Source organism: Lissotriton helveticus, chromosome 9, assembly GCF_964261635.1.
Source record: "Lissotriton helveticus chromosome 9, aLisHel1.1, whole genome shotgun sequence".
NCBI classification, from domain to species: Eukaryota; Metazoa; Chordata; class Amphibia; order Caudata; family Salamandridae; genus Lissotriton; species Lissotriton helveticus.
The window spans coordinates 877,561,195-877,587,778 of record NC_136070.1 but is presented as its reverse complement, the minus strand read 5'-3'; the positions used below and the strand labels follow the sequence as shown (position 1 = coordinate 877,587,778).

Sequence of the window (26,584 nt, the reverse complement as noted above, 5' to 3'; positions counted from 1 at the left end):
ATGAGCACAGGAGGGGAATTTCGCTAGCGCTCATGTGGTTAAAATGGTAGGTTTAGCTTAGTTCTCTTTAGATCTTAAAAATGCGACACTTTGAGTCAATGTATGTTAAGATGCGACACGCAGGGCAAGGAAAGTGTTGCAAAAATGGTAATGCGTTGACATTTTGGTGCAAAGAAATAAAGACGTAGTCTTCTTGTTGCGGCATGCTTCTCCAATGATGAGAGAAGTCTTGAATCAATGTGTTAGCTGCAGCGGTGACACCCTTGTTCCATGATGCGATGACAACAGCTTTGGCGGCGACACTCTTCTCCGACGTTGTTTAACGCTTCTGCGCAATGCGACAACTGCAGCAGCGACACCCTTGTTCCGGGATGCGACGACAGCAGCTCCAACGGTGGCACGCTTCTCCATGGATGCGAGGCGCTTCTCTTGATGTGGTGCAATACGACAGCTACAGCGGCGACATCCACAATGTGCCGGCAGCAGCAGCGACACGCTTCTCCTTCTTTACAAGACGCTTCTCTTGATGCAGTGCAATACGGCAGCTACAGCAGTGACATCCAAGATGCGACGGCAGCAGCAGCGACGGCAACATGCTTCTTCTTCATTGCGATTCACATCTCTCGATGCAGTGCAATACGACAGCTACAGCGGCGAAATCCACGATACGATGGCAGCAGCAGCGACATGCTTCTTCTTCGTTGCGAGACGCTTCCAGCTCCTTGTGACTTGCAGTCCCTCAGAAGGCCCAAAACAGCAGCAGGCACTTCCAAAGAACTCGTGGAGAGCTGGGGGTTGTAGTCTGTTGTCCCTGAGACTTCAGCAGGAGGCAAGCTATTCTCTCAAGCCCTTGGAGATCCTTTACAAGTTGAATAAAGTGCACACTAAATCCTTTCTCCTTTCTTTGGCAGTCAGGCAACCACTGCAGGCCAATCCCCCAAGCAGCACTTCAGCTTAGGGATAGTCTCTCCACAGTGTCTTCAGGTTCCTCTCCTCAGAAAAGGTTTCTTCTTGTTTGTCCAAAAGGGATCTAATTTCTTGGGATCAGGGTCCCAATACTTATACCCCAAAATCCTTTGTCCTCTGAGTGCAGAGGGGCCTTTGCCTAGTCCAAACCAGTTCTGGAGCACTCTGTTTACATGACTCCTTCTTTTCTTTCACAGTGCAGGACAGAAACTTCAGATACCCCACAGGAGGTGGAGCCAGCTTTTTGGAGGAAAGGCACAGCCTTGGAGCACTCTGTTGACATGATTCCTTCTCTCCTTTCGCAGGGCAGAGCCATCAGCTGCACCACAGGAGGTGGAGCCAGCATTGTGGAGGAAAGGCACAGCCCTATTCAGGACCCAGGTGCAACTCCTCTCTCCCATCTAGATGCAGATCTCTCTATTCACCACTGGGCTGACTCATCCTGTCTACTGGAATCCCCTAGCCCCCGTCACTCGAAGTCCAGACAAGGAATACACAACCTAGCAGAGGCAGGCTTGGATAGTTAGACAAGAAAATACCTACCTTCTAAAAGTGGTATTTTAAAACACAGAATGTTAAAATCAACTTCACTAAAAGAAGTATTTTATCATTCTGAATTCAGGCGTACTAAACTCGAATTTCTACCATGTTCCCTGAGTCAGTTAGGATTATAAGATGTAATAATCTAACTGCCCATTCTGGCCTAGGGAGAACAGGTAGCCTTGCAATAGTGAATAACGAAAATGGCTGTAATTCACTATTAGGACACGCCACACACACCAGGGCATGTCCTACCTTATACTTACAATGCACTCTGCCCTTGGGCCTACCATAGGGGTGTCTGATATGAAGAAAAGGGAAGGTTTAGGGACTGGCAAGTGGGTGCACTCGCCCGGTCAGCATGGCAGTACCAGACTGCACACAGGCTCTGCAATGGAAGACCTTGGACACATTTTTACAGACTGTTTCTGTGGGTGGCACAAACAGTGCTGCAAGCCCACCAGCAGTATTTGATTTACAAGCCCTGTGCACTTCTGGTGCACTGTACTAGGGTCTGACAGGTAAACCAAACCAGCCAAACATGGAATCACAAATTCATACATTAATTTACAATAGGGAGAGCATATGCACTTTAGCACTGATCAGCAGTGGTAAAGTGCCCAGAGTCATAAAACAGCCAACAACAGGTCAGAAAAATACAGGAGGAAGGCACAAAGTTCAGGGATGACCCTGCAAAAAGGAGCCAAGTCCAACACCAATCCAATGTACATGAGAAGCTGCACAGGCAAGGGGCAAACCGCAGGGAACAACAAGGCCAGTGGCCAGTCCAATGTGCAGAGTAAGTACATGAAAGTATGTACAGGCAAGGGGCAAACAGCAGGGAACAACGAGGCCAGTGGCCAGTCCAATGTGCAAAGTAAGTACATGAGAAGCTGCACAGGGAATGTGTGTGACTGTACCCTGCCATGGTCAGCAACACAGTCAGGGGTAACAATGGGCAGTACAGGCACCGCTTTGGGCGAGGCAGGTGTGTGAGAGGGACCTCCACTCAGACTTGGCTGTCAGAAAGACTTTGAGGTGGCTGTGTGTCGGGGACAGTTGGAGGACTGGACAGGGGAGAGTGAGTCCCAGCTTAGATAGATGCATCAGTGGCTTGGGAAGCCGGAGGGCTGCTTGGACCAGGTGCTATAGAGGCACGTGAAGGTAGAATCATGCTGCCGTGAGACACAGTGTGGGTTGGAGATTGTGGAGGGGTACCTTTCCACTTCTTGGGACTCTAAATGGCTTCCCTGTCTTGGGATTAATGGAAAGTTGTGTGGATACAACAGGCACACTCACCATCAAAGCTGCATCAGATGCAGACGGTGGCCCTCCCTCTGAGGACATGCTGGATCCAGCAGTACGCTTGGCATGGCTTTGCCTTTGCCCCTCCATCCCCTGTTTACCAGGTTTACCCCCTACAGAGCCCTCCTTTCCCTCATTCACAGGGTATTGGATGGGAGTTGAGGTTGTGGGTAAATCTGCCTTGGAGCTCTTCGAATGTGTACTCTTATCAGGTACCACCTTCTCAGCAGGCACGGAAACTGTCTGCTTGTCTTTGCAAGATACTTTTGGGACAGGAGAGTCCTTGGCTTGCAATCATCATTGCACACAAGCTTCAGAGCCAGGAAATACTGAAGTGCATGTTACCCCTGTAAATACTTGAAAAAGTGAGACAAGCCATTGGCGATGTTCAAGTGGCATACAGAGCATGTGTCACAGTAAACCATACCCAAAGAAAACAGTTTAATCAGTAAGGACACGGACAAAACAGCCAACAGGAGCAACTTTCTTTATTCACATATTGCACAGATAGGCACCAATAGTAGACAAGAGCAAGGACAGTGCCCAGCACAAAGTGCAGAGTAGTTACATGAGATACTGCACAGGCAAGTGGCTAAAATCAGTGAACAACAAGGCCAGTGGCAAGTTTAATGTGCAGAGTATTTACATGAGAAGCTGTACCGGCATGTGGCAAACATCAGTGAACAACAAGGCCAGTGCAGAATCTGCACAGGCAAGGGTCGCCAGTTCAATGTGCAGAATAAGTACATGAGATCCTGAACAGGCAAGTGGCAAACATCAGTGAACAACAATGCCAGTGACCAGTCCAATGTGCAGAATAAGTACATGAGAAGCTGCACAGGCAAGGGGCAAACAGCAGGGAACAACAAGGCCAGTGACCAGTTGTTAGATGTGGGGGTCTCTAGTTGGCACAGGTAGGTACTTGTGACAAATAGGGACCCTTGCCTCTAGTCAGGATAGAGGGGTACACTCCTAAAATAACCCCTGCTCACCCCCTTGGTAGCTTGGCACAAGCAGACAGGCTTATCTCAGAGGCAGTGTGTAAAGCATTTGTGATCGCCTACAGTAATCCAGTGACAACACTACAGATGGTCAGCACACAGTTGTATAATAACAATAGGTATTCTTTATATACATTTAACACAAGACCACAAACGACAAAAATCCACAATACTGTACTTAAAATGGTAGGTTTAGCTTAGTTCTCTTTAGATCTTAAAAATGCGACACTTTGAGTCAATGTATGTTAAGATGCGACACGCAGGGCAAGGAAAGTGTTGCAAAAATGGTGATGCGTTGACATTTTGGTGCAAAGAAATAAAGACGTAGTCTTCTTGTTGCGGCATGCTTCTCCAATGATGAGAGAAGTCTTGAATCAATGTGTTAGCTGCAGCGGTGACACCCTTGTTCCATGATGCGATGACAACAGCTTTGGCGGCGACACTCTTCTCCGACGTTGCGAAACGCTTCTGCGCAATGCGACAACTGCAGCAGCGACACCCTTGTTCCGGGATGCGACAACAGCAGCTCCAACGGTGGCACGCTTCTCCATGGATGCGAGGCGCTTCTCTTGATGCGGTGCAATACGACAGCTACAGCGGCGACATCCACAATGTGCCGGCAGCAGCAGCGACACGCTTCTCCTTCTTTACAAGACGCTTCTCTTGATGCAGTGCAATACGGCAGCTACAGCAGTGACATCCAAGATGCGACGGCAGCAGCAGCGACGGCAACATGCTTCTTCATTGCGATTCACATCTCTCGATGCAGTGCAATACGACAGCTACAGCGGCGAAATCCACGATACGATGGCAGCAGCAGCGACATGCTTCTTCTTCGTTGCGAGACGCTTCCAGCTCCTTGTGACTTGCAGTCCCTCAGAAGGCCCAAAACAGCAGCAGGCACTTCCAAAGAACTCGTGGAGAGCTGGGGGTTGTAGTCTGTTGTCCCTGAGACTTCAGCAGGAGGCAAGCTATTCTCTCAAGCCCTTGGAGATCCTTTACAAGTTGAATAAAGTGCACACTAAATCCTTTCTCCTTTCTTTGGCAGTCAGGCAACCACTGCAGGCCAATCCCCCAAGCAGCACTTCAGCTTAGGGATAGTCTCTCCACAGTTTCTTCAGGTTCCTCTCCTCAGAAAAGGTTTCTTCTTGTTTGTCCAAAAGGGATCTAATTTCTTGGGATCAGGGTCCCAATACTTATACCCCAAAATCCTTTGTCCTCTGAGTGCAGAGGGGCCTTTGCCTAGTCCAAACCAGTTCTTGAGCACTCTGTTTACATGACTCCTTCTTTTCTTTCACAGTGCAGGACAGAAACTTCAGATACCCCACAGGAGGTGGAGCCAGCTTTGTGGAGGAAAGGCACAGCCTTGGAGCACTCTGTTGACATGATTCCTTCTCTCCTTTTGCAGGGCAGAGCCATCAGCTGCACCACAGGAGGTGGAGCCAGCATTGCGGAGGAAAGGCACAGCCCTATTCAGGACCCAGGTGCAACTCCTCTCTCCCATCTAGATGCAGATCTCTCTATTCACCACTGGGCTGACTCATCCTGTCTACTGGAATCCCCTAGCCCCCGTCACTCGAAATCCAGACAAGGAATACACAACCTAGCAGAGGCAGGCTTGGATAGTTAGACAAGAAAATACCTACCTTCTAAAAGTGGTATTTTAAAACACAGAATGTTAAAATCAACTTCACTAAAAGAAGTATTTTATCATTCTGAGTTCAGGCGTACTAAACTCGAATTTCTACCATGTTCCCTGAGTCAGTTAGGATTATAAGATGTAATAATCTAACTGCCCATTCTGGCCTAGGGAGAACAGGTAGCCTTGCAATAGTGAATAACGAAAATGGCTGTAATTCACTATTAGGACACGCCACACACACCAGGGCATGTCCTACCTTATACTTACAATGCACTCTGCCCTTGGGCCTACCATAGGGGTGTCTGATATGAAGAAAAGGGAAGGTTTAGGGACTGGCAAGTGGGTGCACTCGCCCGGTCAGCATGGCAGTACCAGACTGCACACAGGCTCTGCAATGGAAGACCTTGGACACATTTTTACAGACTGTTTCTGTGGGTGGCACAAACAGTGCTGCAAGCCCACCAGCAGTATTTGATTTACAAGCCCTGTGCACTTCTGGTGCACTGTACTAGGGTCTGACAGGTAAACCAAACCAGCCAAACATGGAATCACAAATTCATACATTAATTTACAATAGGGAGAGCATATGCACTTTAGCACTGATCAGCAGTGGTAAAGTGCCCAGAGTCATAAAACAGCCAACAACAGGTCAGAAAAATACAGGAGGAAGGCACAAAGTACAGGGATGACCCTGCAAAAAGGAGCCAAGTCCAACACCAGTCCAATGTACATGAGAAGCTGCACAGGCAAGGGGCAAACCGCAGGGAACAACAAGGCCAGTGGCCAGTCCAATGTGCAGAGTAAGTACATGAAAGTATGTACAGGCAAGGGGCAAACAGCAGGGAACGAGGCCAGTGGCCAGTCCAATGTGCAAAGTAAGTACATGAGAAGCTGCACAGGGAATGTGTGTGACTGTACCCTGCCATGGTCAGCAACACAGTCAGGGGTAACAATGGGCAGTACAGGCACCGCTTTGGGCGAAGCAGGTGTGTGAGAGGGACCTCCACTCAGACTTGGCTGTCAGAAAGACTTTGAGGTGGCTGTGTGTCGGGGACAGTTGGAGGACTGGACAGGGGAGAGTGAGTCCCAGCTTAGATAGATGCATCAGTGGCTTGGGAAGCCGGAGGGCTGCTTGGACCAGGTGCTATAGAGGCACGTGAAGGTAGAGTCATGCTGCCGTGAGACACAGTGTGGGTTGGAGATTGTGGAGGGGTACCTTTCCACTTCTTGGGACTCTAAATGGCTTCCCTGTCTTGGGATTAATGGAAAGTTGTGTGGATACAACAGGTACACTCACCATCAAAGCTGCATCAGATGCAGACGGTGGCCCTCCCTCTAAGGACATGCTGGATCCAGCAGTACGCTTGGCATGGCTTTGCCTTTGCCCCTCCATCCCCTGTTTACCAGGTTTACCCCCTACAGAGCCCTCCTTTCCCTGATTCACAGGGTATTGGATGGGAGTTGAGGTTGTGGGTAAATCTGCCTTGGAGCTCTTCGAATGTGTACTCTTATCAGGTACCACCTTCTCAGCAGGCACGGAAACTGTATGCTTGTCTTTGCAAGATACTTTTGGGACAGGAGAGTCCTTGGCTGGGGATGCCTCTGAGGCATGTGACCCTGAGGCCTGCTTCTTGGCTTTTTGGCCCTTGGTGTTGCCTGACGGGCTTTTGTCATTGCGCGCTGGGTGCTGTTTGTGCTATATCTTGCCCTTGAGGTCTGTGGTGTGTGGTCACTATTGTCAGATGTGGCCACTGGCAGGGGGTGGACAAAGGGACTGGAGCTGGACTCCGAGATTGTGCCATTTGAATGGCTGTTGTCACTGCAGAGGACAAAGACTGAACAGTCCGGTATAGCCCACCCACGTCTAAATGTATGCCCTTCATGAAAGCAACCACCTGTGCCAACTTCTTGTAGTGGTCTAGGAAGACATTGAGGAGAGCTATCTGGCCCACACACAGCTGGTGCCAAAGGTCCACAGATTCAGCACTGATGGCATCAGGGGGACAGAGGCAACGGTGCCTGGGTCGAAGGACACTCTTCCCGTCTTACTGGTGCGACCACGGGCAGCAGCAGTGGAAGTAGCTGGGAGGGTGGGCACTGTACACTGTGTGGTGGAAGAGGAGGCAGAGTTCCTCTTCCCTGTGTCCGCCAACAAAGATGCATCACCTCTGGCGTCAGATGATGTTGATATTTGCTTCTCTGGCTGTGATTCCTCAAGCAGACTCCTGTCTCCCTCCGAGGCATTGGTCACATCTGTGTCACTGCGCTCGTGTGCAGCAGTTGTGCTGGTGTCCGTCCCTTATTCTTCCGTGCCCACGGGAGATGCTGCATGAGAGAGAGAGATGTAGGGTCAGTTAATTGGCATCAACAGAACAATCATATGCAAGCAAAGCATCATTAAAGATGATGAAATCTCCTTGTTGCACACCACCCTTTACAATAACATTGTGGGACCTCAATTTTTAATTCAAATTGTATGTGTCAATAAGCAAATGGGGCATAAGTGAGCCATGTGATGCCCACACAGCACAATATCTTGCTGGTGGCTCCATTCAACCAGGCACACAAATAACTCTGAGCACACCTAGGGCCCTGATGGGGGGCAAATATATACCCCATGACATGTTGCCACTGTCACATCTGGAGGGAGCAGACAGGGACAACACATATACAGACTACATTACAGTCAACATTGGCAATGAGCTAATAACATCTACCATGTTGTACTTTGGGGGACAACTACTGTTGCACATTGGTGTCAGATGTCTAAGCCTCACAATTCTGAGGTCATGCAATGCACACATTGATGAAAGCACACTCAGATGATGCACACTTCTGTTCCCTTCCTTGGGATTTCCCACAGTAGCCCAATGCAGATGATACATGAAGCCCATGACTCAGAATGCAATGCAAAGGGCCATTACTCAAATTAAATTAGGAAGTACATGTAGGGCAAATGCATGACAGCTGCACCTAACACAGAGGCCACTTACAATCTACTGCATCACACTACCAACTTCACATAGCCCAGAGCTGTCCCAGGCTGTGAACACATGCAGCCACTCACAGCCAAAGTCACCCTTCCAAAAATACTCGCCCATAGCTTGTTGCTGACGCTCCTTCAAACGTGCATCCATCTCAGGCTGTGTCACGTCCAAGATGCAGGTCATTAATGGTGTCATGCTCCACCACGCCAACCTGCCAATCCGAGGGGGCAACCTCAGCTCCGCCACGTTCTTGCTCAGCCGGCAGATGTCATCCCACCTTTTGTGGCAGTGTGTGCACCATCGGTTTGAGATGCCCAGAGCCACACTTTGCAGGCAATGGCCCTCCACCCGGCCTTATACTTGTGGTCTTTGAGCTGCAGGCACGAGGGACAATAAGGTGAAAAATCTGTCACACAGTGTTATGTACCAATATCTCTCAGTACAGGAGTATCATACTAACTCAGCCCACATTCACAGATATGCCTAACAGAGACAAGAATGAATCTCACATGGAACATCAGCATGGGAGAATCACACACAAATGCATGCAGGAATGAGGGTGCCCATCTCATACACATGCAGGATGCCAGCATATAAAGCTCTGTGTAGCCTGCCCACATCTGCTGTCCATTTTTATGTTGAGCAAGACATGCATTACATATCAATATATGTTTGGGGGAAGACACATTGTATCGAACACTGTGCAGCCCTCAATGTCCTTGACCTGTGAATGGCTCACTGTGCCATGGATCGTACATCGAGGGTAATGATCATACAAACCCACACTCTTCTCACAAAGGCCTGTTTTGTGCAATCTCCAGGGCTGAGATGGCTCATTGATGTAGAGTCCAGAAAAAAAACACACATGTAAAACTCTGTACATTCAGTGATGTCTCCTTGTCTGATTGGGCGGTGACTGTGCAGGCCAGGTCGGCTCACACTAAGGTCCAACGTGGTGCATCAGAAATGTCACATGAAGAGCCAATTTGTGAGTGGAAACAGTGCCTACACATGCAAGTCCATACACATGCTGGTGGAAATGTAGGGTGATATGCACAATAGTATGGCAACACGCTGTGTCTTAGGTGCCTCCCCACCAAGAGTGTCATCCTTGGGTAATAGCGTCCTGAGCATAGTGCTGAACTGGAGATGATGGACATTTTTAGCCAGACACAATTCCATCACTACCCTCTGGATGAAAACCCCAGCTAAGGCCACAGATGGGCCTGTGAAGGACATCAGGGACCCACACAGCCATTCACCAAAGCAATCACTGTCCTGACTCCTGCATTACCAACTTGCTGCATCACTGCATGGCTGACACGACAATACATGTTCCTCCAATCTTGATATGTAGGCAAGGAAACGTGTGAAATAGGCTTCACACCCCTTTCCCCTGGAGACAGCATGCTAGGCAGTGCATGACGCAACCCCACACCATGTCTTAACCCCTTCACTGCTATGCATTTTCACCTCCTGTGCTAAGCCTTATTTCGGCTATTTGGGGTAGTGCGCGCTTAGGCCCCTCTAACTTTTTGACCACCTAAGGTATCCATGCCAATTTTGCGTCCTTTTCTTCCAATATCATGGGGATTCTAAAGGTACCCAGGGTTTGTGGATTGCCTCGGAGGGGTCCCAAAAATTAAGCAAAATGTAATAACATTTTTGTTTTTTTCAGAAAAACGGGCTGCAAATGAAAGCCTCTGAGTTTTTCCCTGCAAATGTTATCAAAAAAGGGTTTGTGGGGCTGAAATCGCCATTTTCCCAGATTTTAGGGAATGACAGTCTTTTGTCAGAGAACCAACATTTTTCACTGAGTTTTGGCATTTTTCTGGGACATAGCCTATTTTTGCTATTTTTAGTGCTTTCATCCTCCTTCCAGTTAATGGCAAAAATGAGTATGAAAGCAATAATTGATCCTGGAAAGCTATACCTTTTAGAAAATTATACAAAATTTGAATTCAGAAAGTGGTCATTTGTGTAAATCCATTAAGGTTTCTTTATAGAAATTAACAGTTAAATATTGACAAAATTGAAAATTATTTGAAAAAAACAGCCTTTTGTGTCAACGTTTTTACCTGTATCTTCTTGTAAATATGACAGCTCATTGAAAGCAATATAAAGTTACATCCGTTGGACCTTCCCGGTTTTGGGGATATATAGGACTTGTATGTTCACCAAGAACCCGACGAACCCAGAGCCAAAAACTGAGCAGCAACTTGCAATGGTATTTTATTCTGTACCGGGTATAGAGCAATTATTCATGGAAAAATCGGTATGAAAGACACCTATTTATTTCTGAAATGGGTACAAATTATAGCGTTTAGAAACTGTACATATTTGCACATTTTAAAAATTGGGAATACTCATACTAGCATGAGAATTATTGGTCATTTTTCAATATGACTTATTTTTTACACAATGTCTTTCATTTGGAAAGGAGAAATGCACAAAAACTCAATAAGTAATAACAGTTGATTTACAAATGTGAATTACCCAAAGTCTTCCAATAAAAACAGTACCTCACTTGTGTGGCCTTGTGCCTGCGACACGAAACGGCGGAAAACGCAACGTGGTCACACCTCAATTTTGCAGTGAAAAATTACCCTTTTTTAGCAGATTGCCTAGCTGTAGTTTTTGTACCCTAGCTCTGCCGGCACATAGATAAACCTAGCAAACATATGCATTGTTGAAAACTAGACACCCTGGGAGATCTAGGATGGGGTGACTTGACTGCCTCCCACCAGGTTCTGTTACCCAGAATCACTTGCAAACTTAAAAATTGTCCAAAAAAACACATTTTTCCTACATTTCTGTGGGGGAAAGTTCTGGAATCTGCGTGAATCCACAAATTTCAACTCACCCTGCGTTTCTCAAAATCTTCTGAGAAAAATGGTACCTCACTTATGTGGGTTGGCCTACTGCCTGTGACAGAAAACGGTGCAAAACGCAACGTGGTTGCACCTCAATTTCGCAGTGAAAAATAACCCTTGTTTTGCAAAGTGCCTAGCTTTAGTTTTTTAACCCTAGCTCTGCCGGCACCTAGGGAAACCTAGCAAGCCTATACATTTTTGAATGCTAGACACCCAGGGGAATCCAGGATGGGGTGACTTGACTGCCTCACACCAGGTTCTGTTACCCAGAATCCCTTGCAAACCTTACAAATTTACAAAAAAAACACATTTTCCTCACATTTCTGTGGTGGAAAGTTCTGGAATCTGTGTGGATCCACAAATGTCCACCCACCCGCGTTCCCCAAAGTCTTCTGAGAAAAATTGTACCCTACTTGTGTGGGTCGGTCTAGTGCCTGCGACAGGAAACGGCGCAAAATGCCACGTGGTCGCACCTCAATTTTGCATTGAAAAATTGCCCTTTTTTTACAAAGTGCCTAGCTGTAGTTTTTTAACCCTAACTCTGCCGGCCCCTAGGGAAAACTAGCAAACCTATACATTTCTGAAACCTACACACCCAGGGGAATCCAGGATGGGGAGACTTGACTGCCTCCCACCAGGTTCTGTTACCCATAATCCCTTGCACACCTAAGGAATTGACAAAAAAACAAATTTTCTCCACATTTTGTGGTGGGAAGTTCTGGAATCTGCGTGTATCCACAAATTTCCTTCCACGCTGCATTCCCCAAAGTCTTTCGAGAAAAACAGTACCCCACTTGTGTGGGTCGGTCTAGTGCCTGCGACAGGAAACGGCGCAAAACCCAACGTGGTCACACTTCAATTTCACAGTGAAAAATGACCCTTTTTTGGCAAAGTGCCTAGCTGTAGTTTTTGAACCCCAGCACTGCCGGCATCTAAGGAAGCCTAGCAAACCTGTACATTTTTTAAAACTAGAAACCCAGGGAAATCTAGGATGGGGTGACTTGAATGCCTCTCACCAGGTTCTGTTACCCAGAATCCCTTGCAAACCTAAACAATTGACCAAAAACCCACATTCTTTCCACATTTTGTGGTGGAAAGTTTTGGAATCTGCATGTATCCACACATTTCCTTCCACACTGCATTTCCCAAAGTCTTCTGAGAAAAACACTACCCCACTTGTGTAGGTAGGCCTAGTGCCTGAAACAGGAAACGGCGCAAAACGCAACGTGGTCACACTTTAATTTTGCAGTGAAAAATAACCCTTTTTGGCAAAGTGCCTAGCTGTAGTTTTTTAACCCTAGCTCTGCCGGCACCTAGGGAAACCTAGCAAGCCTATGAATTTTTGAAAACTAGACTCCTAGGGTAATCCAGGATGGGGTGACTTGACTGCCTCCTACCAGGTTCTGTTACCCAGAATCCCTTGCAAACCATAAACAAATTGACAAAAAAAAAAAATTCCACATTTTGTGGTGGAAAGTTCTGGAATCTGTGTATATCCACAAATTCCCTTCCACCCTGCATTCCCCAAAGTCTTCCAAGAAAAACGGCACCCCACTTGTGTGGTTCGGCCTAGTGCCTGCGACAGGAAACGGCACAAAACTCAAGGTGGTGTCACCTCAATTTCGCAGTAAAAAATTACCCTTTTTTGGCAAAGTACCTAGCTGTAGATTTTGAACCCTAGCTCTGCCAGCACCTAGGGAAACCTAGCAAACCTATACATTTTTTAAAACTAGAGACCCAGGGAAATCCAGGATGGGGTGACTCGACTGCCTCCCACCAGGTTCTGTTACCCAGAATCCCTTACAAACCCCAATTTTAGCTGAAAAAATCAGTTTTTTCACACATTTTTGTGTGGGAAAGTGTGGCATCACCGGGCTCACACAAATTTCCTACCACCCAGAGTTTCCCCAGTTCTCCCGATAAAAATGGTGCCTCACGTGTGGGAGGCCAAAGTGCCCGTGACAGGCAAGGGCCCAAAACGTAGTGAGGTGACTTCAAAATTGCCTATGTCAAAACCACCTGCTTTTGCAAGGGGGTCACCTGGGATTTTGGCCCCGTGCTCGACGGCCATCTAGGGAAACCTACCAAACCCACACATTTATGAAAAGTAGACACCCGGAGGCTTCCAAGGAGGTATGGCTTGTGTGGATCCCCCAACGTTCCCTTACCCAGAATCCCTTGCAAACCTCAATTTTAGCTGAAAAAATCAGTTTTTTCACACATTTTGGTGTGGGAAAGTGTGGCATCACTGAGCTCACACAAATTTCGTGCCACCCAGCGTTCCCCCAGTTCTCCCGATAAAAATGGTGCCACACTTGTGTGGGAGGCCCAAGTGCCCGCGACAGGCAAGGGCCCAAAACGTAGTGAGGCGACTTCAAAATTGCCTATGTCAAAACCACCTGCTTTTGCAAGGAGGGTCACCTGGGTTTTTGGCCCCGTGCTCGATGGCCATCTAGGGAAACATACCAAACCCACACATTTCTGAAAACTAGACACCAAGGGGCTTCCAAGGAGGTATTGCTTGCGTGGATCCCCCAACGTTCCCTTACCCAGAATCCCTTGCAAACCTCAATTCTAGCTGAACAAAAAACACTTTTTCTCACTTGTGTGGGAGGCCCAAGTTCCCTGTGACAGGTAAAGGCCCAAAACATTTTGAGGCAACATCGACTTTGCCTATCAAAAAATGTTTTGGCCATCCCCAAAACAAAAATTAACAAAACTCTGGCGTCTAGTAGGCAGCTGGGCCTAAACACATACTGCTACTTTGCCACCCAAAGAGGGCAGAAATGGCCAATTAAACCCTGGTGGCCTAGTGGAACCATAAAAAAAAGAACCAAACTGCCCCTCAAGGCGTTACCAAAGGGGATGATGAACAGAGCGCTTGAGCAAATCTAACACTCACCCCCCCCCCGTCAACTGATCTTGGTTTAATCCATCATCATTGTTTAGCCCACTCCACCACCCCAGTTCAGATATGGACATATGCATATCAGTCTAAGCCTGTGTGCTTTCATTGCCCTAAGGTTGCAGGGTATGCCCAGACGTGAGACCCTTGCTCCATTTGCCACTTGACTCAAGGTAGCCTGGCTGATGGCGGCTGATTAGGCAGAAAATAGTCCCAGGATGGTTGTTTCCAGGGCAGGGAAGATATGGCTTGGCAGTTCAGGCTGGACTGTCCCCATGAGGCACAGGGTCAGACTAATTTGCATATGGCCATGTCTGAACTAGGGTGGTGGAGTGAGCTAAAGCATGAAGATTAATGAAAACTTCAATCTACACCCCATCCCCAGGGGACTGACAAAGCCAAAAGGGCGACCCTTGCCATAACTTAACATCATGGGCAAACTAAAAAGGCACCCAAAGGGGAGTGACCCTTGCCACCTGCCACTCCCCACTACATTGATTCAATTGGGCCAAACAAATTGTTTAATTTTTAAAAATTTTAAATATGCCCCCCAGGTGGGCAAACAAAGCACAAATAATGGCCCCCAAAAGGAGAGCAACTCAAAATAAAATAAAAATTTGGGCTTGCTAAAATGGCCCCAGTGGAGTGACCCTTGCCCAAGGGGCCACTCCCAAGCACATTGGTCAATTTCTCCAGTTTAAAAAAAAATAATAATTCTGCCTCCCCCCGACAAAGCCTATCAATTTGCCCCCAAAAAAAACCATTGTGGGCTAGCGATCATGGCCCCCAAAGGGAGTGACCCTTGCCCAAGGGGCCACTCCCACGCACAAATGTAAATTTGGGCTTTAAACATAAATTTAAACGCATATGCTAGCCCCCTGGGGGGGAGATCACGGAGTGACCCTTGCCCCAGGGGCCGCTCCCCCAACAACCAAACAATGGCGGCCATTTAAAGAAAAAACATCCCTGGTGTCTAGTGGGCATTCCTGCTGCACGATCGCACGATCGTGCAGCAGTAATGCTCAAAAGAGGCATTGAGGGAAAGGAAAACCCTTTCCTTTCCCCCCGATGCCTCTTTAGTTTAAATCCCCCCTCCCCAGTCCCAAAACTTACCTGTTAGTTCACCGATGCACAGGAAGCAAATGGCTTCGGTGAACTAAGGGGAACCTCCAATGACGTCAGCGTGCCTTGCGCGCTGACGTCATTGATGACGCGGGAGGAAGGAGCAGAGGGAAGCAGAGGAAGGTCTTCCCCTGCCTTCCCCGTTAGAAAGGGGCCGATCGAATACCCACGGGGGGAGCGCCAGCAATTCCCCCGTGAATGGGTGCCATAACAAGCCGAGCTTGTCATCAGCACACATCGACTGTGAGCCATGACGCGCTCAGCTCGTCATCAGCACACAAGGGGTTAAGACTCATTGAAACCACCAACTCAGAGGGCCACCTGCCAGATGTACATCTTACTCTGGAAGCGGAGGCCCTCTATACCAACATTCCACAATTAAGCACACTTGAGGTAGTAGAGGAGAACCTTCACAGTACCCCCTGGTCTTCACCCGCTCCCATCAGTTTTGCCATGGAATGTGCCCGCATCGCACTGACTGAGAACTTTTTTCAATTCGAAGAGCAATTGTTCCACCAGATGCAGGGTAGGTCTATGGGCAGTACCTTCGCCCCGAACCTGGCATGTCTTTACATGTCAGATTCTGAGGCAAGGTATGTGCTCACGGACTCTAACCCTTTCATGGATAACGTCCTACTGTGGAGACATTATATTGATGACGTCTTGATCTTTTGGAAGGGCCACATAGATGTGATTCCCAGTTTCCTCACATGGATAAACAACCTCAAACCTTACCTTAAATTCACAACCAACAGGTCTGAAAATGAGCTCCCTTTCCTCGATCTCATGAACATCAAAAAAATGGACAGATTAGATACCATCACATACAAGAAACCCGACAGCCATTGTCCCCTTTGTACCAAAGCTGCCACCCCAAGGCCCTCAGGGAAAATCTACCCTATGGCCAGTTTCTACTCATCCGTAGAAACTGCAGCAATGTAGAGGACTACAAAAGACATGCATCAGAGATGATTACCCACCTGGCCAGGAGACTATACCCTCCACGTATCATAACCAATGCACAAAAATGAGCTCATAACACCACAGGTTAGGCCTCCTTGAAACACAGACTAAACCCGAGACAGATCTCATTACATGTGTCACCACGTACACCCCAGAGTCAAACATGTTAAAAAGGCTCATAAACAAACATTGGAGAATACTGGAGATGGGAGACCTTGCCCTTAATAAACCAAGGTTTGTGTTTAAACGTATTGCTAACATCAAGGATCTACTGATCAACACAAGACCAAGATAATCCACACCCACTGCACAAAACACACTTTGGAGTTTACCTCCTGTGACCAGGTAGCCAATGTGTAGTCTGTCCCCTGACACGAGCGTCCAAAACAATTTCACTAACCAATAATTGGACATGGACCCAAAACAAGCACACAAACTGTAACACACGTAACTGTATCTACCTCATTACGTGCCCTTGCCATCATTAGTACATAGGGATGACCACTCGCCCTGTGAAAATAAGAATCACTGAACACAGAAGTAATTTCTGCTGTAAAAAAACTAACACAAAATGTGTGCTCACTATGTTGAACAAAATCACACGCCCAACGACCTACATTGGACTGGACTTGAAGCCTTTCCTACCATCACTAAGGAAAAAAACAATGTTGGGTGTTCAAGTTGGGAGGACACACCAGGGGACTCAATGATGAAATACCATGGGCAGAACCGCACCACTAGGGCCAGCATCTTCTTAACTATCCCTGTCAGTGTCTGTTTGCGCATCACACATGGGCCCATTGACTACCCCTGGGCTTGGCAACCCCAGATTTACGGGGCCTGGAGCTAAGGTAGGAGGAAAGCAAGTCGGCTGCCTACACCTGTGAGTATGCGCTACCTTCCACGATCCCTGCATGGCTGGTAAGCACCCACTATTGTAACTGGGTTGTTTGTTCTTCTACAGCTTCAGGAGCAACGATATGCTCCGCTTTCCCCGTCAGCCTTAGACTGTGTATGTAGGGGTGAGTTTTTGACCATAATATTTCACTTCTACCAGTGCCTGTATACCTTGAGCATAATTTCCGGCACCTAGATTGTATTTTGCTGCCAGCTCACACCAAACCGGCTTTTTCTTTTGTAGGGGTCACTACCCTCACAGTTCTACATCATAGTGTGCTCACTAATCTTGCGCACTTTATCATTTCACCAAGATCGTCTCATTACTGCATGTTGACGCTTGTTCGCTCTGTCCCTCACTCCACTGGCACTGTTTAAATTACTGCATGCCTACTACCCCTCAACATGCATCCATTTTAGATCAGTATAATTTTTAACATTCACGCAATTTTGCCAGTGTCTGAGAATAGTATTTATGTCTTCATTATCATTGCCATGCACTTTCCTCATGTATATGCTGCCGCACTGGCTACCTTGTCTTACGCTTGGTTGAAGATTATAATATTTTTAACATTGAAATGCTTTGGCAATCTCTGCTGGTAATTGACGCATGAATATTCTTATCACACTTCTTTCAGTTTTATCCATGCTCTACTGAGAGACACGCAGCACCTACCCCCAGGGGGCCCAGCTCTCTCTTTTATCTCAGCCTAGCACAAAGACAATATTTACGCAATATTGCTTGTGTCCAATAATTGTATTGATGCCTTTATCATTACAGCTACTCATATTCCTAGTCCACGAGTTACCGCACTGGCTACCTTGTCTGACACTTGATTGATATAAAGTTAATTACAAGTTTCAACACAGATACGCACTGGCTACCATGGTTGGTAATTGGCGCATGACCATGCTCACACCTGATAGAGACACACAGCTGCTACCCCCATGAGGCCCCACCCTCTGATTGGTTTAAGCCGAGCACGAAGGGCCGGGGCTAACCTATTAGCTTCTGAATGGGCAATATGTTCACAGCTTACTGACATGTATTTGACAATTGACCATTGTACTACTTGCCTTAGCACAAGGCATTATATTTCCACATGAAAATGTTGCCACACCTCTGGCTTTTGTTTTTATTGCCCTTGTGTTTAATTTCCTTGGTTGTACCTTGACCTTTCTTCTCCCCTTCTCCCACAGGTCTACAGTACTCCCAGTACAAGGCTACTAGGGGACTCCCTACAGCATATGGTAATTACCTCACAGAACCTCAATACCAGACGGCAGAGCACCATTCACATATAGTTGCTACGGTCCTGATGAAGTGCCAACTGACTTGCAATCTGGGCATGAAACATGTTGACCAACTTCACCTTGACAGCCCCTTAGGAACATCACTTCCACATAGGGGCTCCTGCACCGATTTTAACCAGGTTAGAGCTACCTAAACCATTAAACTTGACCTAAGTAGGACTGCTCCAGACCTATTTTACTTTATTTCACTCTCCTGTGCACTACCCAGCCCCCTCACCCGCACGCACCAAACAGCTTCTTCGAAAAGATCCCCGATAAAGCGCACCATTTACGGGAGCCCGTCAGGCATGATGAAGCATGACATCCCCCAGGGTGTGTGAGGTCACCACAAAGAAAGACCTCCCTGTCCCCCACGCCCAGCCAGGAACTGCAAACTCTGACTTAGCTTCATTGGGACCTCATAACTCGGCTCCCTGTCCCCCTCTTGTTAAAACAATCCCACACTCTCAGGCACACACTGCAGCAGATCTACTTCATGTGTGCCCCCCCACACTCTCACTCCCACTCTGAGAGACTTATCACAACATTTGGAGCACCATATAGCCTCAGATACTCCGTGAGCACCTCGTCCACCAGGACCTCCAGCTCCTCAGTGGTGAATGGCCTGGCACAGATCTTCTCAGTCTTTGCCATCACCGTGACCAGGAGACAGCAGCAGCAGTTGGTGGTAAGGGGTGGCAGGCAGCAGGCCCTGGAGACAGCAGCAGCAGTTTGTGGTGAGGGGTGTCAGACAGCAGGCCCTGGAGAGAGCAGCAGTTGGTGGTGAGGGGTGTCAGGCAGCAGGCCTCAGAGACAGCAGCAGCAGCAGTTGGTGGTGAGGAGTGGCAGGCAGCAGGCCTCGGAGACAGCCAGCAGCATCAGCAGTTAGTGATGAGGGGTGGCAGGCAACCGGCCCCAACAGCAAGCTCTGTGAGCTGTGGAAATGTGAGACTCTCTCCAAAACATGTATAGCCCCCTGGGGTCTTTTAAGTGGTTCTAAGCTGCTGCAATTGGTGTTCTAGGTCAGCTTCTTTGAAATGCAGTCAATGACCGGCACCGCGGTGGCGGAGCACACCTACAGCGATTTTCAAAACTTGCATTGTGCTGCTGCAATTGCGGTTCCCATTGGCTGTAAGGGTATGGTCCATGGCAGTGACACACCGCATGGGTCAGGCAGGCGCTACCGCGGTGGTGAATCTTTCAATTGCAGCCACTGACCAGCACCACGGTGGCAGAGCACGCCTACCACAATTTTCAAAACTTGCATTGTGCTACTGTGATTGTGGTTCCCATTGGCTGTAAGGGCATGGTCCATGGCGATGACACACTGCAGGGGCCAGGCGTGCGCTACCACGGTGGTGCATCTTTCAATTACAGCCAACGACCGGCACCGCGGTGGCGGAGCACGCCTACTGCGGGTTTCAGAACTTGGATTGTGCTACTGCGATTGTGGTTCCCATTGGCTGTAATGGCATGGTCCATGGCAGTGACACACCGCAGGCGCCAGGCAGTAGCTACCGCGATATGTGTGCCATGCATTGCTACAGTGACCGTGATTTGGGTGGCAGAGCATGCCAACTGCCATTTGACTATGTGTATATGCCTATCACTACCACAATTGTGTCTTGGGCATTGGCCGTGACACACCACAGGTGCCGGGCGGTAGCTACAGCAATATGTGTGCCATACAATAATATGAGTGACCGTGATTTGGGTGGTGGAGCATGCACACCGCAGGGGCCAGGTGATAGCTATTGCAATATGTGTGCCATACATCACAATGTATGGCCCTGATTTGGGTGGCAGAGCACTTTGACAGCGCCTATGGACACGTGTGAAAGGCCAATGTGCAGTTCTCAACAGTGCACAATGGCCACATAATTAATGGCACATTATTCTGCACACAATGCCAATGTCACATTTACCTCAATGCTGACTACACATGCCATGTTTGTGTTTATGCTTTTGAACATTGGCATGTACTCTCTCACATGTCACTTTTGATATTGCTGGGCATGCACTCCGAACAGTGTTGTGATGGACCCTCCAATGGGTTCACATGGCAATGTGTGTAAGTGCTGAGCAACTCACCTTGATAATTGTCTTACTGAACAAAGTGCTGATTTGAGTGCCTACTTTTCCAGGCTCATGCCTGTTTTTCTCGCACAGACTGTACTCATTGTGTTGTTGAAGTGTGCTCTGTTTGATTTACGCCTGAGGGAGTGGCAGGTACTGCAGCTAGCTATGAGACATTTGTGTTGCTGTTACCCACATATGTTGTGTGAGATAGTCTCAGGGCTGCTCATGCAAGATGTGTCCATATCCCTTTGGGCATTCTCATTGTCAGATATTGTTTTTGAGGTGCTTGCTATGTGAAAGGTGGACAAGTGTACGAGTAGTGTAGCTGAAGGTGTCCTCTGAGCTCAACGGTGATTCTAGTCATTATGTAAGACACATCTCCTGGTGGATTGCATTGACATGTGTCCTCTCGCATCTCACCTAGGAGGAGACCAAACTTGCATCAACATTTCACAGTACTGGCAGACATGAAGGATGAGGATGTCATCCGAAAATTCTGTCTGGATAAAGACACCCTCAAAGACCTATGTGCTATGTTGGAGCCCCACCTTCAACCTCGCAGGACATATCCGGGTGCTTTCAAAACAACATCTAAGGTGATGGCGGCCCTGCATTTTTTTTGCTTCTGGATCATTCCAGTACACGGTGTCCAGTGCAGGTGGGATGTCATAACCTATGTACAGCATGGTGCTGCCTGATGTCCTGTCCGCTATGATGATCTACAAGGACAGATATATCCCTTTCCCCAAGGGGGCATGAATTGGTGGATGTTTATGCCCTTGGACACATCTCCCATGTTGTTGGTGCCTTTGATTGCACACATGTTGGGCTGGTTCCACCACAGGCACATGAGCACATCTACAGGAATCATAAACATTTCCAACTCCATAAATGTGCAAGTGGAGGGCCAGGCTGATATGAATATTTTACACGTGTGCCAAATTTACAGGCTCAGCCCGACTCATAGATCAAGCGTAACAGCATTGTACCACAGCAATGGCTTCCTGAGCGTGCATGGATTGTGGGTGAGTAGGCAGAGTCAATTAGCGTGCCATATGTGTGATATGCTGTCCTCTGCAACAGTAACATTACAAGGTGTATGTGTGTTTCTCACACCTAGGTGACTCTGCATATCCCTACCATCCTTGGTTGCTGAGCCCACTGCGGAATCCCAGGACACCTGCTGAAGTACGCTACAGTGATGCCCATGGGAGGACACGTTGTGTGGTGGAGCATACTTTTGGTCTCCTGAAGTTTGCTACCTGGACAAGACTGGAGGTGCACTGATGTACTCGCCCAGGAAGGTGTGTCAGATTATAGTTGCTTGCTGCATGCTCCACAACCTGGCCATTCGCAAGGAGATCCCCCTGCTCCTGGATGCTGATGATCAGCCAAGGCCACCACCTGCAAACCAACTTGTGTCCAGTGACGAGGATAGGGGACAGGAGGAAGGTGTCGACCTGCATCAGCAGCTCATCAACTGCTACTTCACTTGAAGGTGAGTGACGATGTACAATGGACCCATTGTCTGATGATGTTGCTGCGGTTGGCAAGGTGTATGTGAGCTTTGTGACTACAGCCGGTTGTTGACTCAGTGTTGGCTGACAATGTTTCTGGAACAGGGTAGTTTAGCACATCTACAGGATGTGTATGTTGGCACTGTTGCTCATTGTGATGTGTGCACGATGGAGTAGCTCAATGGTAAGTGTTGTGTGGTGTCTGTGATGCCGACCCCTGAATTGTGAATCCTGTTCTGTTGGGTTTTCCTAGGTCCCTTCAGCCTCTCCTTGCCTACATACATTCCATACTCCTGGTAGATTGTAATCATGGTGAAGACTGCACATCCTGGAATAAACATGGAGAAAGAAACAATGACGTGTGTAAGGAGTATTTATTTACAATGGTGACATGTGAGGGGTGAACATTTACATTGAGGTGATTAGTGAAGCAGTGAGTGGACAGTTATGGTAAATGAGAGAATTGAGTAGTCACCACATTGATGTGGTGACCCAGTCCAACAGACAGATGCCATTCACAAGGCAGTGTGGGTAACGTCAGTCCAAACAGTCAATGCAGTAGTGAACAGTGTTGCCATCATGGCTGGCTCCGTGACTGGCATTTGGCAGGTGCTTTGCCACGGGATACTCCCAGGGATTTCTTGGGACGGCCCCTTTGTCGCTTGGCAGGGGGGCCTCTGCTGTAGGGCCAGTGGGGTATGAGGACTCACCCCTCTCTGTGGCCACAGGGGAGGATGTTGAACTGTCATCCTGCGGCCCACCAGAGGGAGGTGGAGGTGTTGGTTGTGGCACAGGCCGGTCCCTCAGTACTGCCACAAGCTGGCCCAAGATGTCCACAATTCGGCCCATGCGGGTATCCCTTCACCTTATCAGTAGGAGGAGCTCACGTGAATCTTCTTCTGACCGGCCCGTTCGTCCCTGGGTCCGTTCATAGGCCCAAGGAATCTGTCGATGTTGTACAGGGCTTTGGTCCCAGGGTCTGGTTGTCTGTGTCTGACCTTGCCCCTCTCGCCTGCCCTGCTGCCACAGACCTGTAGCCTCACCACTGTGGGCCCCCGCATCCTCTCCCTACCCTCTTCAGTTGGTGGTGTGGGGTGGTCATCCTCTGGGACAGGGAGAGTGTTGCAGGCAGCACTGGTGGTGGTGGTGGTAGGGGGGTGGTGGAGGTCACACAGGCCGTAACAGCAGGGGTCTGCGTATCGGTTGGTGTTGATGCAGATGTGGTGGGGGGATGATGGGGTCCTGGGACCTGTTGCTCCCTGGCACACCAGATGGGCCAGCACAAGCTCCTTGTCCTCTGAATCCCAGGAGTCAACATCCGAGAGTCCATGTTCCGGGGGGTGGGGGGGACGACTGACTCTGCAGGTTGCTGGTGTTGTCCCCTGAAGTCAGTTCTTGGTCACCTGTGGGACAGATGGGAAATGCCTCATTGTAGTGCACTAGGTGCTTCATGGTGGGGGATGAGTGCCACATCCTGCTCAGGGGTGTGACAGTGTTGACTGCTGGGATTTGTGGTGCAGGCCTCCATCCCCCAAACACCTCTTCCTGTAAAGATGCCCCCTACCTGTAAGTTTGTTTGTTGTAATACAATGTCTGCCACATGCTTCTGGGTGTGTGGAGGGCTCTATCCTGCTCAGGCATGGAACAGGGTAGTCTGGTAGGAGTTGTTGTGCAGGCCTCCCACCCCCAAACTGCCCTCTCAGGGAAGATGGCTACCTACCTGTTAGTTTGAAGTGTACAATGCAATGGCTGACACATGCATCTGGGTGGGAGGGTGTGCTCCATCTTGATGAGCTGGGGAACAAGGCGGCATGGTGGAAGTAGTAGTGCAGGCCTCCCGCCCACATACAGAATAACTTTGGAAAAAGGCTACTACCTACCTGTTAGGTGAGGGTGAACCATACAATGGCTGACTCATGCTTCTGGGGGTGTGAAGAGTGCTCCATCCTGCTCGGGTGTGTGACAGGGGGCCTGGTGGGAGTTTTAGCACAGGCCTCCCAACCCCACACAGCCCTCCCTGGGAAGATGGCTACCTGCCTGTTAGTTGTAAGTGTACAATGCAATGGCTGACAGATGCATCTGGGTGGGAGGGAGTGCTCCATCTTGATGAGATGGGCAACAAGGGTGCCTGGTAGGAGTAGTACTGCAGTCTTCCCTCCCCCAAACCCTCATCTCTGTGAAGATGGCTGACTACCTCTTAGTTTGTTTGTAGTGCTACAATGGCTTCCAAATGCTTCTGAGGGAGGGGGTGCTCCATCCTGCTCAGGGATGGGACAGGGTGCCTGGTGGGAGCTGTAGTGCAGACCTCCCAACCCGAAACAGCCCTCCCAGGGAAGATGGCTTCCTATCTGTTAGGTGAGTGGGAACCATACAATGGCTGACACATGCCTCTGGGTGGGGGGAAGTGCTACATCCTGCTCAGGGGTGGGACAGAGAGCATGGTGGGAGCAGAAGTGCTGGTTGCCTAGAAGCATACAAGTCAGTAAATGTTGGCTACCTTTGGAATGATTCAGATGGAGTGAATGTTACATCTGTGGGACATGTGTTGGATATTGTGGTGCATATGAATATACTTGGGCCTCTGAGATGTAGCTTTGTAGTTGTGCTGGACAGTACATATCAGTGTAATGGTCTACATGTGTTTGTACTTACCAGCCTGCACTCTCCCGACTATTCCAGGGAGACTCTATTAATGCAGTATGGCAAGCACCTTCTCCTTCCATGCAGTGAATGTTCTTAGTGAAATGGGAGGGCCACCACCCGTCCTCTGAGCCAGCTCATGGTTCTTGCACCTCTTCTTTTTGACAACACTCTTCAGGTCATGCCGCCGCTTCATGATTTCCTGTTTGTTGTGTGGGGTGGTCCCTACTGTATTGATCTTGTCAACTATCCTTACCCACATTTGTTTTCTTGTGGCTAATGGTGTCTGTTGTACCAGGTTACCAAACAGTTGTGGTTCTACTCTGATTATGTTATGTTATGTTATGTTATTTGTGTCTTTTATAGCGCACGGCTACTCGAAAAGAGTTTCCCGACGCTTTAATGACGACCTGAAAAAGACAAACACAACACAAAATTTAAAAACAGAGACAGGAAGAAATGCAAAAGGGGTCTAAGAGGCAAAAAGCCAGGTTTTCAAGCCCTTCCTAAAGGCCAACAAGTTTGAAGTGCTGCGCAATGTCAGAGGCAGAGTGTTCCAGAGCTGAGGAGCCCGCAAACTAAAGGAGCGACCTCCAATACGGGCCTTCCTCACACGAGGAACAGTAACACGAAACAATGACTCTGATCTCAGAGATCGTGTTGGACGATAGAAGGCGAGCCTCCTTTGAAGGTATTTAGCCCCCGAAGCATAAAGGGCCTTGTGGGCAAGAGTCAGGGCTTTAAAAATTATCCGCTTCCGGATAGGCAGCCAATGCAGAGACTGCAATAGGCCAGAGACTCTGACTCGCCTATGCAGGCCAAAAATGGCACGTGCCGCCGCATTCTGGACCACCAGCATCCGTTGCAGGAGATACTCCGGCAGGCCAAGATATAGGACGTTGGCGTAGTCCAATCTTGAACCAATTAAGGCCTGAACCGTAGTCCTCCTGTGATCCTCGGATAGCAAAGGGAAAAACTTCCGAAGCATCCTGAGGAGTCCAAAACAGGTACCGGTCAGGGCAAGAATCTGAGATCTTAAGGTCAAGTTGTTGTCAATTTTGACCCCCAAATTCTTGACCACCTGAGACGATCGCATCGGAGGCGACATATCCGCAGGCCACCATACCTGCCAATCAGGGTCGGATTGACAACCGAAGAAGAGTATCTCAGATTTCTCCGAGTTGCACTTGAGGCTGTTCAGCTGAAGCCATTCAAAAACAGCCCCAAGGCACTCCCAAATACTCTCTCCGTCAAACTCCTCTCCTTTCCCACCGGTAAAGAGAAGCTGGGTATCATCGGCGTAGGATACGATCTGGGCCCCGAAAGACTCAGCCAATGCCGCCAGAGGGGTCATAAAGATGTTAAATAGAGTCGGGCTCAACACAGAGCCCTGCGGGACTCCGACTTCCAGTGGCGGCATCTTGGCAGAGCTGCAAGAGGCCCAGACCGTTTGTCGACGGCCGGCCAGAAAAGATCTAAACCAGCTGAGCACCGTCCCCCTCAGACCGATCTCATAAAGTCTGACGAGCAAACCCTCGTGGGGGACGGTGTCAAAGGCCGCCGACAAATCAAGCATTATCAACATGGCTCTGCCACCGGAATCCAGCGTCTCCTTGATGACCTCGGACACCTCCAGCAACGCCGTCTCAGTGCTAAGATTAGGGCGAAAGCCCGATTGAGTGGGGTGAAGCAGATCGTGTGATTCCAAAAAATTAGAAAGCACAGCGTGCACGTGCTTCTCCACGATCTTGGCCAGCGCAGGAAGAAGAGAAATAGGCCTATAGTTGGCCAAAATCTCAGGGTCTAAACCAGGCTTTTTAATGAGAGGGATGACCATGGCCTGTTTCCAGGCTA

The 26,584-nt window shown here is 48.6% G+C and overlaps 1 protein-coding gene and 1 long non-coding RNA gene across 2 annotated transcripts in view; both read left to right on the top strand.

Moving 5' to 3' along the window:
* The window catches only part of LOC144781947 (uncharacterized), a 36,251-nt gene extending 17,763 nt beyond the window's left edge, over nucleotides 1-18,488 (top strand). Inside the window, exon 3 of the long non-coding RNA XR_013601094.1 lies at nucleotides 18,402-18,488. This is a non-coding gene — a long non-coding RNA (uncharacterized LOC144781947). The remainder of the gene's footprint in view (nucleotides 1-18,401) is intronic.
* Nucleotides 1-26,584, top strand: part of LOC144781946 (cytochrome P450 2G1-like) — a 552,942-nt gene that overhangs the window by 488,754 nt on the left and 37,604 nt on the right. The gene's annotated exons all lie outside the window — the stretch shown is intronic.